General features: G+C 34.5%; 1 protein-coding gene across 5 annotated transcripts in view; it reads left to right on the plus strand.

Moving 5' to 3' along the window:
• Positions 1–18916, plus strand: part of LOC123546334 (1-phosphatidylinositol 4,5-bisphosphate phosphodiesterase epsilon-1-like) — a 250351-nt gene that overhangs the window by 17786 nt on the left and 213649 nt on the right. The window lies entirely within an intron of this gene.

Raw genomic sequence — 18916 nt, forward strand, 5'->3', positions numbered from 1 at the left:
TGCTTAATCCGGCTTTAGGGCATAAAGGGTGTTGCACACTACCTTACCTGTCATGAACAGACTCATTCAAACCGAGAGTGCAGCTATTTTGCTTGGTTGCGTTCTATGCTTCCAAAGGATCTTCATTTGAGCCGCGCCATGAGAAAATCAACATAGTGGGTTTGCGACCAGCATGGATCCAGACCAGTCTGCGCATCCGCGCACTCTGGTCAGGATCCATGCTGTTCGCTAACGGTTTCTCTAATTGCAGTAGGCTTGAAAAGCAAACAGCATGGATCCTGACCAGACTGCGCGGATGCGCAGGCTGGTCTGGATCCATGCTGGTCGCAAACCCACTATGTTGATTTTCTCATGGCGCGGCTCATTTATACTGATATCATTTGTACTTGGTATTTTTTAATAAGAAACAAAACATGTGTTATTTTTGGTAGTGTTTAAATCAAACGACGCCACCTAAACCTTAAATCATTCACGGTTTAATTCAAGTACAAAAATACACACGGGATATGTTGAAGGCCTTCAAATACACCAGGATAAATTTGGAAAGTTGACATAGACAAAATCTAAATGACCGCGGGTAATGAGTTTTAAATCAAACCGTTTTAAATACATCAGATTACATTCTGACATTTTACAGCCTTTTATATAACATTTAGTACTATTTCAAGTTGAAATGAAATTAACTGTTGGCACAAGGATGTTGTATTACCTTGCAGTCTTAACTAACTGAATTATTCTCAGGCAGTTTTATAAAGAATGAGTTCAAAGTAACATTTTGATATTCTATTCGAAGTATATTATTGGGTTTAAATTGACAGTCTTAAATATTGGTTTCTCTATATAACATTTTCTATAAAGGACATTTCCAAAAAAATAAGTGAGTAGAAATATTCATACAGAGAATAGCAGAATTGTGAAGATTACTTAATATCTATCTTAATAAAACTGTTTATTGTTAAAGTAATGACCAGTCGGATTTTCCTACTAAATTTGTTAATTCCCCTTAAGAACACTATAATTTTTAAACAAAGAAACATGCCTTAAATTATATTGATACCTGTAAAAAGTTTGCTTAACATATAATTATTTAAGATCGTATATTATGATAGGGCATATAGTGATAGCACATATAATGATAAAAGATAGAATGATAGGTGATTTAATGGTACGGGATACAATTATAGGATATATAATGACAGGGTATATAATAAAATGGTATATAATGAAGGGTTATATAATAGTAAGGGATAGAGCTATAATGATAGGACCAAATCTGTAGGGCATACAATGAAAGGGGACATAATGAAAGGTGATATAAAGATTGGGCATATAATGAAATGACATATAATAAATGGGTATATAACCACAGAGAATGTGATAATATGGGGACGTAATGGTAGGTGGTATAATGATATGGTGTATAATGATAGAACAAAGAATGATAGGGCATAAAATAATTGGGAAAACAATGATAGGAGATATCTTGATAGTTCAAAACACAATATATCCGTAAATTAAGATTCGCAATTTAAGGTTCTACGTTCTAAGGGCTTTTGGATATGTCCTGGAACTGTGTACTTAAACTTGTATGATTATCATAAATCTCAATTAATAATAACTATGTTTTAATTACTAACTAACTAAATATATATAAATCAGGATCCCACATATTTTGTTTGAGAAGGCATGGTTATTACTCAAAAAAAAGTGATCTGACGAAGAAACGTCTTAATATTTCGTTAATTTGCTTACGTTTTTGGTTGCGGGTTCATCCCGTTACCAAAGTTAAGTGTATTTTTGACAATCATATAGCATCTTTATTTGATTCCAAATTACATCCAAAGGATATTTATGTGCTACACAAAGTAGTCCCATTCATGGACAATGCGGATGAATTATTAATGATCAAGCAGTTCTTATTCAGCTCCTATCCATTCACACTGACCATTTAGATTATACAAGATCTATCAAAGATAAGGTATTCCAGCTCATTGTTACATCACTGACTTCCAGCTGTCAATTTAGAGAAGTTCATGTAGGGTCAGGCAGAGTTAATTTTAGACATGAGGCACATTTGTATTTGATTCTTATACATGTATATTGGCATTTAAGGTAGTTCTGCACGTTTGGATCGAAATTATTTCTACAATGTAGAATTTGATTAAACACTGATTTTTCAAAACTTCAGAATATACCTAAAAAAATAAGCAAATAAAAAAGATAGGGTCGTGTGCTTGATTTTTTGCTAGACTGATTTGAAAAATAGGGACCTCACGCAATATTTCATAATGGAAGTCTATGGGAAAATCATAACTTTCATAACATTTTCGCGAATAGAAATTTTTCTACAATGTAGATTTTGATGAAACTTCTCACAGTTGTAAACAAAGACATGGCCTATAATTTGATGAAATAAAATATATAGGTCCGTGTGCTTATTTTTGAGATATTTGACCATGATTAAAGTAAACCGGACATTTCACGCTAATTTTAAGACGTTATTTCGAATTATTTAACGAGTGATATGTTTTAATATCATATTTTGACTTTACAATATAGCAACAGTGCCATTGTAATAAATTTACTCACAGGTTGCAATTAATTCATAAAATGATTTTCTGTTCCGTATGCCGAATCCAGTCTTTATTCTACGTTTTCCGGAAAAATGGCGTTACGCCATCACTTCCGGTTTATCAAACGTGCAGAACTACCTTAAACAGAAAATAAATCTAGCAAAACCCGCAACTATCAGACATCTCCAGGCTTTGATTTTATCTGATCTAATAATAAACTTCAACAAACGTCATTATTTTCTGTATTGATGCAACATTCTGAATTCAGGATAATTACCAACCGCTTTTAGCATATTTCCAACGCCGAACCGAAAATGAACATCCTATCTATTTTAAGACCAGTGAGAAGCCCCATGGAATCAGATGCTGAAAATAAATTAATGATTAAATATCCTTTAGATTTCATCAGGTTATTTATTAATCAAAGTAGTGTTGAAAACAAAATCTCCAGGAGGGATTGGTCTTTATAGTGTCTACCTAGATTAAGATCTTTAGCTTTCTAATGAAACTGAGATTTTATGGACATTTTACATCAGGAAACGACACAAATACATAATGGAAATATATGGGCAAATAATGCCCGGCGCTATGAAATGATAAAAATATAAAATAATAGGTAGTCTTTTTATATCATAAACACGCTAGTGAATGACCCCCAATGGTGGAAACAGTTTCTATTATATACTACGAATCCGCATTTTATTAATCCCCAGCCGTGGCGGAGGGATTATAGGAATGGTCTGCGTCCGTCCGTCCTTCCGTCCGTCTTTCCGTCCTTCCGTCCGTAACAAAATCGTGTCCGGTCCATATCTCCTAAACCCCTTGAAGGATTTTCATGAAACTTGGGTCAAATGATCACCTCATCAAGACGATGTGCAGAACCCATGAGACAGCCTTGTCGGTTCAAGGTCAAGGTCACAACTCAAGGTCAAAGGTTTGAGCCTGCCATTTTGTGTTCGCTCTATATCTCCTAAACCCCTTGAAGGAATTTTATAAAAATTGGGTCAAATGATCACCTCATCAAGACAATGTGCAGAACCCATAAGTCAGCCATGCCGGCTCAAGGTCAAGGTCACAACTGAAGGTCAAAGGTTTGAGCCTTCCATTTTGTGTCCGCTCTATATCTCTTAAACCCCTTGAAGGAATTTTATAAAACTTGGGTCAAATGATCACCTCATCAAGACGATGTGCAGAACCCATGAGTCAGTCATGCCGGCTCAAGGTCAAGGTCACAACTTAGGGTCAAAGGTTGAACCTTCCAATTTGTGTCCGCTCTATATCTCCTAAACCCCTTGAAGGATTTTCATCAAACTTGGGTCAAACGATAACCTCATCAAGGCGATGTGCAGAACTTATAAGTCAGCCATGTCGGCTCAAGGTCAAGGTCACAACTGAAGGTCAAAGGTTTGAGCCTTCCATTTCATGTCCGCTCTATATCTCCTAAACCCCTTGAAGGAATTTTATAAAACTTGGGTCAAATGATCACCTCATCAGAACGATGTGCAGAAATTATGAGTCAACCATGCCAGCTTAAGGTCAAGGTCACAACTAAGGGTCGAAAGTTTGAGCCTTCCATTTGGTGTCCACTCTGTATCTCCTTAACCCCTTGAAGGATTTTCATCAAACTTGGGTCAAATGATCACTTCATCAAGAACTTATGAGTCAGCCATGTCAACTGAAGGTCAAGGTCACAACTGAAGGTCAAAGGTTTCAGCTCTGTATCTCCTAAACCCCTTGAAGGATTTTCATGAAACTTTGGTCAAATGATCACCTCATCAAGACGTTGTGCAGAATTCATGAGTCAGCCATGTCAGTTCAAGGTCAAGGTCACAGCTAAAATCAAAGGTTTTACCCTTTCACTATCCATAGCAGTGGCGGGGGATTTAGCTGTCTTTCAGACTGCCTTGTTTATTTATTTATTTACTTTGATGGATGAACATCAGAAGCCACTCTAGGCATCATTTCAGTCATAAGCTGGTTCAATGAATTCTGCACTCCATGTGTAGTTTTTGAACGGAACAAGCGGCTGAATCTGCATTTTAACCGTAAATAAACTTACTCATTAGAAGACAAATGTCTGGGAAAATATCAGGTACAACTCTTAACCTGCCTTAAATTCTGTTACATATTATGAAGTGGCTATTAACTGGATATAAAGAAAAGAGAATTCATGTTGTAACCTTATGACATTTAATCATTATTTAAAACCATTTACACGCCACCGTACGATACTAAGGGATTCGATTCATATCTTGTTCCAAAATCTTCAAAAGCTAAAAAGCTTCCAAGATTTTCTACGTATAGAACGGTGATGTACGTAGTCCTACATTTGGAAATAGCTAAACGTTCGGCTGAAAAAAAACATTTGATATTTACCAGTAAGCAAATCAAAGTTGTATTTCTGTTGCTTTGAAAAGGTCAATTATTGTTGGTCAACCTTTAGTCATTTGGAACAATCCATCAAATCAATTACGCAAATGTTACGTCAGCACTTTTCGTAGAATCGTGGTTACTGTCAAAGTTTTTTCGGTATGGTTATAGATGTACGGTCTGTTATTTTAACGGAGGTAATATCATATTCGGTGTAGTAAGAACGAAACAGTAAATGGAGCACAAAAGGATACAATTAAACTTGTTCTGCTTCTTTTTGTCAGTTAACGATTAAATACACACAGCATACTGAAAGTAGCTGCCATGAGAAATTGTAAAACTCAAAACTTTAATTTTTAGTGGACATGTTCATGATTTGGTTACGTGTGACTAAAATATTGGCAACAGTTGTATTTCATAGAATGCTTTCCGTTTTTCTGATAAAAAGTTGTATATAACTTTCACAGAAGAATTGCTAAATGTTATTATTGATGGCCGATGTTGGTGTTTTCAAGCGGCATGTCTAGTTTCGATTCGGGGGAAGTGTAGTTTGATCCACTGATCATGTCACAATAATACTGACACGAGTTCCGAACGCTCTGCTACGTCGGTATAATTGTGATTTGTCTTTTGAATACGGTCGGTTTATTTGCACATCAAACCCAATAAATTGAACATTATGTTCAAAGTTGAATTGTGGTTGAGATAGATTTTTAAATAATAAAGGTGAAGAAAACGTGGACAAAACAATGGATGCTTTAGAATATAGTTGGTATCTTGTGAAGTGTAGACATAATTGTTTTACCTAGTAAGTATTCGACATATGCTTCATACTGTCTTATTGGGGAAGAACTTCTTTGAGTGGAGAACAAATCTGTTGGTATTTAGAGCTTAAGTTCGATCGATGAACTTCGAATAAAATTGCCCTCGACATATATAAGGAGAGTTGCATTCAATTCTTTTCAGTGATATAAAGGCAAAAATAAGGTCTACTATTTTCATTATTTTATTCGTCATGGAAAATGCTTCAAGCAAGAGAAAAGTACACAATATAATTTCTGCAGTTTGCATATTTGATTTTCAAGGGACCGTGAATGTGTGAAAGTATTATTGTACAAGCCAGGGAATGCTTCGGTATTTATCAATAAAATCTGTAAAATGATCCTTTGAAAACAAAGAATGCAACCAAGAAGAAGAGTAATAGTAGACTCGGTTTGAATGAGTCTGTTCATGAGAGGTAATTAAATGCGCAACACCTCTCACGTCCCACTAGCACCGGCTTACCATATGTTAAATGAACTCCATGATCCCAAAGGACCAGAAAATATAACAACACTGTTGTCATAAGTTTTATGTACGTACTTTATCTGTTTGATTTCCTGGATTTCAGCCGGTTAATTACTTTGTTGCACATACATCGATGATTTTCATTTACTACCGGCTCCTTTGTTTGGAAGAGGTCTATAAATAACTAAACTGTATACTCAGAAATCTGTAATAATAACAAGACTGTATGTAAAATGGAACTTTAATGATTAATTTCTGACGTCATGTAATGAAACAAGTTGTATTGCTTACCAGTCAATAGTCAAAACTATTGTCCGATGTCGTAAGTCCGAGATCCGAAGGGCAAATACTTTTGATTACTAGTATTGTCCGACATATTATGCAGTAAGTGTTTTATTACATGACATCATAAATATATTTTCATAATCTATTTCTTCAAGTTTCAACTTTAGCCCAGAAATCTGTTTTGATTTATTGACCACACTTTATAGAAGAAACTATGGACCGGCGATTCATATCAGAATGGTGTTATAATTTTATGACTGACAAATATATATATCTTTGTATTTTTTTGTAATTAAATACTGTTGGAAAGGCATGTTTTTTCACTTCATGTATATATATATGGGCCGTTCTATGAGAATACCTGTATAAATGACAAAAAAAAAAATAACTGAAAACGTAATTATTTGTTATGCAAACTCTACAATCTAACGGAAAACAATAAAACACGCAAGTTCATGGTCATAGCTTATGCTTTTCGGGCATTTTGCATGATGCATGATGCATGTGCCGATCCACCAGCATTTTCTCGAAAATTGTCTCATTTATTTGTAGATATGTATCTGTAATAGGTATCAGTTATAGCTCTTACATGACAGAAACATTAGTACTTTGAAGACTTAATGTGGTATCTGGTATAATTCATCGAATCATTTTATCATATTATTTTCTTATCACAAAACTTCCGATACAACCACAATACAATATAAGCAATTCTCTTCACAGTTATAAGATTACAGCAAGATTAGAATTATATTAACTGTTGCTTTCATACAACAACTTACTTGATTTTGCCTTCTTTTGAATAACAGACTCTAAGTAAAATGACATTACATTGATAGTAATTACGTTTCTTTGAGAGAGCTGAAGCAACATTTGCCTAATTGAATTGATCCAACAGACCAAAGGTTGACTATTATCCATTTCACTTTCCAGAGCAGCTGTCTCGTAATGTAAGACACGATTAACCATGACTGGCAAACTCAGAGTTATTAAAAGTTTCTTTCAGTGTAAGACCGAATGAAAATATTTGACGTTTAATCGTTACGGAATTATGGCATACCTTATATGGCACCATCGGAATATGATTAGATAATTAATTAACGTTTGTTAAACACATTCATTGTAACCTTCTAAATAAAAAACTTTCTATAACATTACTATTTGCAAGAATGATGTGACTGTGTTGGTATTAATTCTGATTCTTTGGCATAATGCATTTTTTAATTAGTTCCTTTGATCCTAAGCTTGTGCAGATTAATCGTGATAATGGTATATTTCAAAGAACCATCATTCCAGCATCTATTCATGCAAGCAGTATATAAAATACTTAGGTAAGAGGGAGGGACAAGGCATGGATATTTAAGGGTAAACAACAAAAGACAAAAAAACAACAACAGCTGACCAAGAACAATAGCACAATATGACATATATTCAACGTTCATATTTAGCTTCATGTAGATGTAGGTTATCTTGTCAGTTTTTAAATGAAAAAGGTAACCTAAATAATAACAGTTCATTGGCTAAAAGAAAGCATTGCTTAACACGCGGAACTCATTTTCATTATCTCGAAGAAAGCATACTCCTTCTTGTAAGCAAAACTGATGTTACAAATCATAGTAAAATTGGACATAAATTTTCCTCCGTAGTATCCTGCTAAAATAATTCAATGTCAATAAAACGTATAAACCCACTTTGGGTTGCTCTGTCTTTGATGTATGTTATTACATTTGTATTGTGCCAGACACATTTATTATGACGTGGGAAGGAAAACATATCCCTAGAGACTATTTCATTGTTTTGCCGGTAGATAATGTAGTTCTGAACTCCTCTGAAACACACTTGGGCGAAATACAAGGCACTAAAACAGCCACTGTTATGTCAATTTCTGAGTGCGCATAGTTTGCTTATTAACATACAAATTTGGTGAAGTGTTGACAAAAAGGTTATGTGACTTGTTATACAATGATAATGTAGCGAACGATCAGTCTTGTACATATTAATATCTAAAAATAGTAACTATTTTGGATTTAGTTAATATTACGGAGTTCTGGACCAAGCCTATCTGCTAAACCGAGATCTGTAACTAAAACGTTAAGCAGAACATAGCTGAGACGGAGAGTTCTGCGCATCAGATAAAGAAAATGAACGGAATAGTCCAAATCATTTTGGTTAAAGTGTTGGTATATTTTACTTCCAAAAGAAAATTAGTGTTGTCAATTATTATAGTATTCAAATGATTGCAATGCGAATTATAATTGTCATGGAGATTCTAGATAAATTGTTCTGTATTTATTTAATATAGCTTTTAGTATTTCCAAAATTTCTCAATTTTATCATCACAGTGTCGAAAATTCGAGAATTTACAGGACAAAATACATTTTAAAGAAACAAAATTCAAATTTTGCATCAATGAACTAATCCTCTGTATTTTCTTATATACCAATAAATCTTTCATGTATTTAAGTGCGTTTTGGCGTTTATTTTTTTATTCTAAACTTTGGCGTCTGCGTTTTGGTTTTTATTCTAAACGTGTTTAAGTGCGTTTTGGCGTCTGTGTTTTTCTTCTAAACGTGTTAAAGTGCGTTTTGGTGTCTGTGTTTTTATTCTAAACGTGTTTAAGTGCGTTTTGGCATCTGTGTTTTTATTCTAAGCGTGTTAAAGTGCGTTTTGGTGTCTGTGTTTTTATTCTAAACGTGTTTAAGTGCGTTTTGGCATCTGTGTTTTTATTCTAAGCGTGTTTCAGCTACAGTTGAAGCAACGGTGTGATTGCAAGATTTTATTTAAAAATGGTCAGCATGTTAGTACTTTGTTAATAAATGTAATATTATAACATTTAGGTTTATCATTGTAATAATACGATAATATTAGAAACGTATTCCTTGTCAGATTCGTTCAAATGTAAATAAGGCCTTGCAAATTTGTTTCGTTCTGTGACTTCCGAGATTATAGTACCCTTCTCTTTTCTTTTTAGTTCAGTACTCACACTCATGTACAGGTGGCAGTGCTTCAATATGGTAACATTTTACGTTACGTTACCATTTCTGTTGAAATCATTGGCAGTCAGCAGTTTTCCATTTATACCATATGGCCGTCCAATATGCTTTCTGTACCGTGGTCATTTTCATGTTGGACGGTTCAAAAAATGAAAACAATCGCAAAAAAGCTGTTGACCGATAGAAGTATCCGCATGACGCCATCGTTGAAATATTCCGTTGCGCATGTTAACTTATTCTATTCTTTCTGAGAAAATGAGAATAGAATAAAAAGAGTTATTTAACCTTGTTAAGTAAAATACTATAAAGCAGGTTTGTCCAATATGACTTTTTAGCTGAGGATTTATAACCTACATTGATATACTTTAGCATTCTGAGCTGCCTTTTATTTGTTTCAAATATGAATAGAGTTACATTGGAAAAAAAATTCAATAAATTTCTAACATATTTTAAATGACTAGTAGATGACTCTTAGTGATTACATGGTCCCTTGACCATGACCTTGACTTACTGACTACTTTCTTCTTTTTTAAGATATTGCCATAAAATTGGACCACTTGTACAGTTTTGAACACACGTCTCAAAACTGACTTTCAGTGACCTTGATTTTGACCTACTGACCTACTTTCGTCTTTTAAGGAGATCTTATACAGTTTTTGCACAGCATTTTTTGTGCATCTTTATTCATTTTCTCCCTGTACAAAATAAAAATGCAATGTATCATATTTTCAATACACCTGTTCCCCTGACAATAAACTGCTGTCTGGGGTATTCATCACCATTAGTGACAGGCCTTGTTCTTTTTAATTTAAATAAAAATTGCACACAATACATGATCATCAATCTGTCTAATTTCATAAACTTGGCGTGAAGCGTTTTACAGAAATCTGGAGTTCTGCAAATACAGTAAGTTGATGTCGACAGAAATGAAATCTGTATAACAGCGAACAAAGACATTTGAACTCCAGTCCGTTTTAAAATACAACTAATTATATTCTGACATTTAACAACTTTCTTTAGAACATATAATACTATTTTCGGTGAAATAAGATTAACAGCCCGCGCATGTGATGTTGTAATATCTTGCAGTCTAGAATAACTGAGTTACTTTCATGCAGTTTTATTAAGATAGAGTCCCAATTTAAACTTTAATATTCTATAGCAAGCTTTTTATTAACTTTAGATGGGTACCCATAGAGATTAGGTGGACGATACTTTGGTTTTTGTGTTGTTTATCACGGACATGTTTGATAAACCAATTTTCCTTTAGTTACTTGTCCATTTACTGAAGTGAACTGTTCAAATATTACTGTTCCTGTTGAGCTTTTTATTACATGTACACGTCGTATTTTCCCTCCTGTATTTGTTTTAATTTTCTTTCTTAAAAGTAGCCTAGATTTGCGCAAAGATAGGCATGCCCAAAATTATTGTTATACTTAAACATGTTTAACTGGTACAGTTGCATGACCATGGACAATAGCACAGTCGGTATCAAAACGATGCTATTCTACAGTATGCATTTCACATTCGGTATTAAAACTTTGCAATACTACAATACAGCCAGTATAAATAAAATATGTATTTTTACAAGAATCATTACACAATCAGAACTAAAAGTTTGTTTGTTTTGGTTTTTTATGCCGTTTATCAACTGGAGATGCATTATATAATTGGTATTAAAACTATGCAGTACTACTGGATGCATTACATAACTGGTATTAAAACTTGCATTAAAACTATGCAGTACTACTGGATGCATTACATAACTGGTATTAAAACTTGCATTAAAACTATGCAGTACTACTGGATGCATTATATAACTGGCATTAAAACTTGCATTAAAACTATGCAGTACTACTAGATGAATAACACAGATGTCAGATGGTATTAAAACGATGCAATACTACTAGATGCATTACACAGATGGTATTAAAACGATGCAGTACTACTCGGTGCATTTCACAGATGGCATTAAAACGATGCAGTGTTATTAGATGCATTACACAGATGGTATTAAAACGACGCAGTACTACTAGATGCATTACACAGATGGTATTAAAACGATGCAGTTCTACTCGATGCATTACACAGATGGTATTAAAACGATGCAGTACTACTCGATGCATTACGCAGATGGTAATAAAACGAGGCAGTACTACTCGATGCATTACACAGATGGTATTAAAACGATGCAGTACTACTAGATACATTACACAGATGGTATTAAACGATGCAGTATTATTAGATACATTACATTACAGGTACTAAAACTATGCAATACTACTAAATGAATTATATTAGCTGTATCAGAGCTATGCAAGTCTACCAGATGCACTATACAATCGGAACTAAAATTTTGCAATACTAGCAAATTATCTTCTAAGTTTCAGTGTTACTATGCACAGCCATTTGAAGAAAATCTAAACTGACTCTCCGATTTATTTTAAGACCAATTTGAAACCCTGCAATATCCGATTCTGAAATGGTTCAATGTCATTTAGATAACATCGTGTCATTAAAGAGACAGGAGCATGCTGGGATAGGTTTTCACGACTTGAAACTAGACATAAGTGATAAGATAAAATGTCTGTCAAATGGAAATGATACTATTTTCGACTGTACGGATATTTTTTGTCGGTCTGGGTTTGACTTAAACTGACACTTCGGTTCATCTTTAAAATTAGCACCTTCCTATAACTTCCTGGTTTCAAATGACGGTTCTGTAAGCTTTCCATTAAATGACACATAAGGATTTCGACGAAAAAAATAAATAACTTTTATAAATTAGTCAACTTTTCCTATGTGGCATATTTACTTGCTTTATATGTGCCTTTTGATGACGGAGCTTTCAGCTTCATTGATCCGGATGATAAATAACTCCACGAGATTTGTTTACTACGAAACAATTTTTTTAACTTTATGCGCAATGCAGAACGGGTATCTAGCGGAAGTTAGTTTACTATGGGTCAGTTTCAGAGTTCCCCGTCTTGTAATATAATGAAATTTGATGGTAAACAGTGCAGTTTTAAACATGCTGAAATTGTAACAAAAAATGTCTGTGATCTCTGCCAGTGCTTGGTTCGTTTTGAAATGCTAACAGATATTGGCTTACAGAGGGCTTGTCCGTCGTTCATATGACTGAAAAATTGTTGAGAAAGACGTAAAACCCGAATACAGACAAAAAAAAATACAGAGGGTTTGTAACTGATTGTAACGAAGTATGATGTGAAATTATTCAAACGATCTCTGACAGTCAAAATATGCAAGTTCATGTCGTCATTGCTTGGACGTTTAATTTGATGCTTACATCTCAATAATTTGCACACAACTAATCCTATGAAGTCCATCACCTGCTAACAGATCTCCAGTATTCCTCAGACAGAACGATAATGTGCATACTCCTACATTTGTAATGAACTTAAAGGCAGACATCTTCATTTGTTTGGAAGAAACTTTTTGATAAATAAGAGTTAGCGAGTCAAAGTGGTAATTGTGACTACATCAGGAGACAATTCTTCTGGAAATTGTTGTTGATAATGGCCTGGCCGACCTTTTGTCAATGGGATCAATACGTCAATTCAATTAGCCAAATGTTGCTTCAGCACTGTTCTTAGAAACGTAATTACTATCAGAGTAACTTATTCTTACTTACAGAAGTACAGTTCTTAAATGAAGACGATTTCATGTACATTTTAGAACTAAAGAAACGGTTCATCACCGGTAAATGTCAATCTGAAAATTGATGAGAATATTTGTTTTGATAAGCAATTGCTGAACGTTTTTTTTTTATTATCAATAGTATTAGTTGCCTCAAATCTTGTTGAAAAACTGCCTATTTGAGAAACTTTTTGTAACTAAATCTTGTGCGAACAAAGATATTTTAAAACACAGTTACTCTTTTTCATTTGTTTCTGAAAACAAATTACTTAAATAATTAACCAAGCTAAGTGCTCATAAGACAACAGGGCTAGATGATATTTCATCACGTTTGGTTAAAGACGGTGCCTAAATCATTACAAGCCGATTAGCTCAAATCATTAACTTATCATTAGTAAAGGTTATTGTCCCAGATGATCTTAAACTTGCTAGAGTTGTTCCTCGTTTTAAGAAAAAATGATAAAACTATTGTTGGAAACTATCGCTCTGTTTCCATTTTTAGTATCAAAATACTGTCAAATTTTTTAAAGAATTGTCTACGACCAAGTTGAATTTCATTTTCAGTACAGTAAGTATGAATTTCAATTAGGTTTATGAACAGGCTCAATCAAACCGAGCCTGCAACATTTTCGTTTTTGTTGTGTTGAGCGACCTGTCGAGTTTCCACTTTTTGTATTTAATTATCACAGCAGCGTTGTTTGTGCCGTGTGGCGGCCGTAAAAAGTCTCCCCGTACATTCAATCAGGGCTGTTATATTTCGATCTTCTCAGATCGTTCAGCACGACTTTTATGTCGTGTTACTGGTACTGTTTAGTTTCTCAGCATGAAAATTTCGGCCTGGGTGGTTCCAATACTCCCGCTTTCATAGCTTTGGGTATTGTTTAATCACCCCTTGGATATGGTGCCTGCTTTTTAATTTTGTCTTTTTGGCAGTTCCTGTGATATGCAGGCTCCATAACCTCAGATCCCCTTTCTAAATTCCAGTTTGTTTAGTTCTGCTCATTGTTTTCTCGTTTAGGGCAAACCCATTATTTTAACCGGGGACCATACGCCGCTTTTCATGGAATTACAGGCTAGTGTAGCATTGAAGGTTCCATGTGCACCGCCGTATGAACACATCTGCGGATGTCTCTAAATTGTTTTTTGTACTTTTAGCATGTGTAAATGTTGAGTTCTGCTCAACCCGGGGCTAGAGGGCGTGGACTGTAGCATGCATTTTAACTACCGTTCATGAACAGGCTCAATCAAACCGAGCCTGCAACATTTTCGTTTTTGTTGTGTTGAGCGACCTGTGGAGTTTCCACTTTTTGTATTTTAGAAGTGGTTTCTCAACTGACATTTAATTAATTTATTTGACTGATTTTATAAGGATGGACATGGATAAGGGTAACATTATATGCAGGATTCTTTTAGAAAACAGAAAGCATTCGATACTCTGGACCTATGAAACTCCAAGCTTCAGGTTTAGGTAATGACATCTTGGGATGGTTGTGTGTGTATGTGGTCGTCGTGTGCGCGTCCGCGTGCTGGGCTTACGTTTGGGAATGCTGCGTTTTCAGAACGTGGCTTTCCCTGTTGGATATTCATCATTGTTTTTAAGTCATACCTCACGGACAAACAACAGCTTGTTGATGTGGCCGGAACATACTCTACGTAACTATGCTTCAATTAAATGCGGAGTTCCACAGGGGTCTGTACACAGGCCTCTTTTATTTTTAATTTACGTTAATGACATGTCAGCAGTTTTACAGAATAAACTTCTGCTTTATGCCGGTGACTCAGGTATTTTACCTATGTCAGGTAAAATGAAGACTCATGTCCAGAAATTACTAACCGAAGATCTTGATCTTGTGAGTCAATGGTTAATTGATTCTAAACTGGACAAAACTGAATCTTTATCATTTATTTGGTTCCATTCACAGGCTAAGGTAAGATCCACATCTTGAAATACATGCAATGGCACTTCTATTGAACCCACATCCTATGTAAAGTATATGGGCGATAACTTGGATCTTAATTTGTCTTTTGATGCTATGACATGTTCAGTTATTAAAAAGGCTAATGCTAGGCTGAAGTTCCTCTATCGCAAAAGGACTATCTTACTCAACATGCAAAATAGCTGCTTGTCATGTCTTTAATTCAGTGTCGTTATGACTATGCCTTTTCCATATGGTATAATGACCCGACTCGGATCTCATTGAATATTGCAGACCACTGAGAATAAGTTAGTAAGATTCGTGCTCGACTTTAGTTCCAGAATACACATCGATCAAGAACATTTTAGAACTCTTAATTGGCTGCCAGTGAATAAATGAGTTGAGCAGATAGTGATTTGTCATATCTTTTAGGTTAAAAATGGTTTACAGATTTTATTAGCTCCAGAAAACAATAGAAAGTGAAATAACTCATATGAATAAGTGTTACTAAATGCAGCCTATACATAGAAATTCTAGTTATAAGGCAATGCGAATAAGCGTTATTTGAAAAAACGTTTTATAAGTGTGTACAGACTTCATGATACATTTTATGAGATATTGTCTACATTAGATAATTGATATAATATAAATATTGTGCCAAACACATTCAGTTTGACGGTAAAAGGAATGCTATTTCCTGAAGATGGTTTCATTGTTTTGCCTGTAAGTAAAGAAGTTGTGATATACATTTAAAGTTCCGTAAGGCTTTTAATTTTATATTAAAATACATAAAGCAGCTGTCCATTTAGATGTTATGCATACTTACATGGTAAGAAAAGCACTATTTTCAAAACTGCACAGTTACAACCTTGAAGGGAGGTAATCATAAACAATGGATTCAATAATATTTTCTATTATGATAAGTAACATTGGAACCTTTGGCAAATATTTGAGAAAACAACTAAGAAAATAGGACGTAATGAAAGTATGACATATTTTATGTTTATAGCAAAAATGTTGCAGCCACATTATGATCAAAAGGCAATGTGGGCCTTATGATGAGATTGAAATCACCTCTAAGATCCAGTTATTAGTGATGTTCTGAGTGCATACTGTATTCTCATTTGTAGTTCAAAAAACCAAAAGAGAAAAATATTAAATATATTAAGTTCTATCTAATTCAAAGTTAATGACTATAGACTGACTTCAAACCACTTGCCCCTCATCGATGTGGGGTCGAGCCTCGCTGAATTCTTCATGTTAGGAAGCCACCCAGCTGGCTTACGGAAGGTTGGTGGTTCTGCCCAGGTGCCTGCTCGTGACGAAATAATGCACGGAGGGCACCAGGGGTCTTCCTCCACCATCAAAGCTGGAACGTCGCCATATAATCTATAATTGTGTCGATGCGACGTCAAACTCAACAAAATAAGCTACCTACCAATAGCGAAAAATCAGGATGTTTTTGATAAACATTTAATGCTTTAGCATGATTTCATTAAAGTTTATAGTAGGTCGACCTATGTAAGGAGTTTACAAAGATATTGTTCATCAATATATCAAAAGATATTGCTACGGTCTGCTTTTTCTATCTTTGTGGAAAAAACCAAAGGTAAACGAAACCATAGAAACGACATAATGTACATGAATAAAATCTGTTTGAAGCTGTAAAGTAGTTGTTATTTCAAATATAAATGTCAAAGATAAATTACTAGATGGAAAGTAATTTTGCATTAGACGTGTTGTTAATTTGTATGTATTACATTTCGATATGAGCTGGGCCTCCGAGGCCAAGTGTTTAAGGTAGCTGGGCCTCCGTGGCCAAGTGTTTAAGGTCGCTGACTTCGAAGCACTTGCATCGCACCACTGTGAAATCAAACCTCGCTTTGGTTGAAAATTTCATTCAACTGAAGAACCCGTCCAGCTGTCTAAGAGAACGTCGATGGTTTTACCTAGGTCTCCGATAATGTCTGAATCTATGTCCTTCTTCAACCATCTATCAAAAGCTGGAAAGTCGCTATTTGACCTATAATTTTGTCGGTGTGACATTAAATCTAACAAACAATTCTATATAAATGGTCTCAAATATTTATGACTATCTTTAGGAAGAATGTTATTAACTTTAGGTGTTCTAATTAACCAGACAGTTCCTCTGTTGCCATGAATGCATCTTAATGTTTATAATATTGAAAAATAAACTTTTACCACCTTGTGTTATCAGTGTTTTTGCTTTTCTTTTTCATTATATCTGTTTTAAATGCAAAAATATTCAGCTGATGAATACTTCTAAATCCAGAATATCACAGTTTAGTTTAGTCATTATATAGGGCATGCGGCATGTTTATTGCAGTATTGTAGTATAGAAATTGGAAGCTGAAGATACGTTATGCATCTTGCAATATTATTTCTGTGTAGAAGTATTGATTATCCGGAACTGTTTGATGTTTTCCAAAATGTTAACAAAATTTTAGGTAATATTGAATCTACAAAAATATAAGCAAGTTTTAAGTCGGTCTACTATTTCAACAAACAAGTATAAAAGAGTTAAGGGATATATACGTCGACTACCGTCTTGCTAGAACCAGAGAGATGTGTCCTTTCAGCATAAAATGCGTTATCAGTTGCAATGTACTGCATGCTTCATCAACACTTGCTTATCTTCAAATAAATGTTTACCATACACACAATTAATGCGCATTGGATTGTAAACTGTAAGATTTTTAACGAATATACAGCATGTGGAACTTTTCGCTAAAAATTTCAAACTGCTGCCAGTTTCATTTCAGTTCATGGAATATTTTACTGTTTTCCAATTGCATTTGATTTATAACAGTAGCTTTGTGAAATACACAGAGGAATTCAAAAACGTTTAAAATAATAATTGCTATATGTTTTTTATTGATAATCGAGTTTGATATTTTCAAGCGTCATATTTCTGATTTAGGTTTCTAGAAATTAAATTTAGTGCTATCTTAATTAAATTGACATAAATCCCAAATGCATTACTAGGTTTATGTAGTGATTGCCATTTGAATGCAGTTTGTCTGCATATTGAACATAATAAAAGTTAAAAGGTAGGAAGCAAAGAGCACCCAAACAGCCATAGAGCCATGCATCAAAAAGTAGGCCCACAACAAAAAGAAGCTTTAACAGAAAAATAGTGTAGACGGTTTCCTTCAAAAATCAAACATAAAGTACATTTTAACTATATGCAAAATACAGAAAAAAGTAGGGAGGGGTAAGGGGTAGATAAAAGGGTCGGGTGTTAGGGGGAAGTGGAGCAAGAATGAATATTCAACAAGGAAAACCACGTTCCTTAAACGCAGACTCTCTAAACCGTAAACCTCAGCAGCGCAGACACGTAAGTACAAAAGACAAACACACACATACAATTTACATACACAGATAAACAAACAGACAAGTAAGAAACAAGAGGATCATGATGACACTGGATCGTTCACCTGAGTAATACGAGCTACTTGTTTCAAATGTCAAACTGATGCTAAAATATTAAGAATGTAGGACAGTAGGTCACATTCATGGTCACTGAAAGTCAGTTTTAAGATCGGTGTGCAAAACTGTACAAAATCCGTTTTCATCACTTTTTTAATTTGCTGTAGTCTACATGGATATTTGCGACATTTGGCATATATAATTTATTATCATAGGAATTTAGAAGGAAACTATTTGGGAAGGTTTTATAGAAGAACTTGAGCAAAGAGATATTTCTTCAACGTGCAATAAATTAAGCAATAATATTAGATTGAATAACTTCCGCATGATTTAAGATCATTTTCCCTTTTCAACATGAAACTTTAATAGACTGGAAAGCATTGAC

Source organism: Mercenaria mercenaria, chromosome 9, assembly GCF_021730395.1.
Source record: "Mercenaria mercenaria strain notata chromosome 9, MADL_Memer_1, whole genome shotgun sequence".
NCBI classification, from domain to species: Eukaryota; Metazoa; Mollusca; class Bivalvia; order Venerida; family Veneridae; genus Mercenaria; species Mercenaria mercenaria.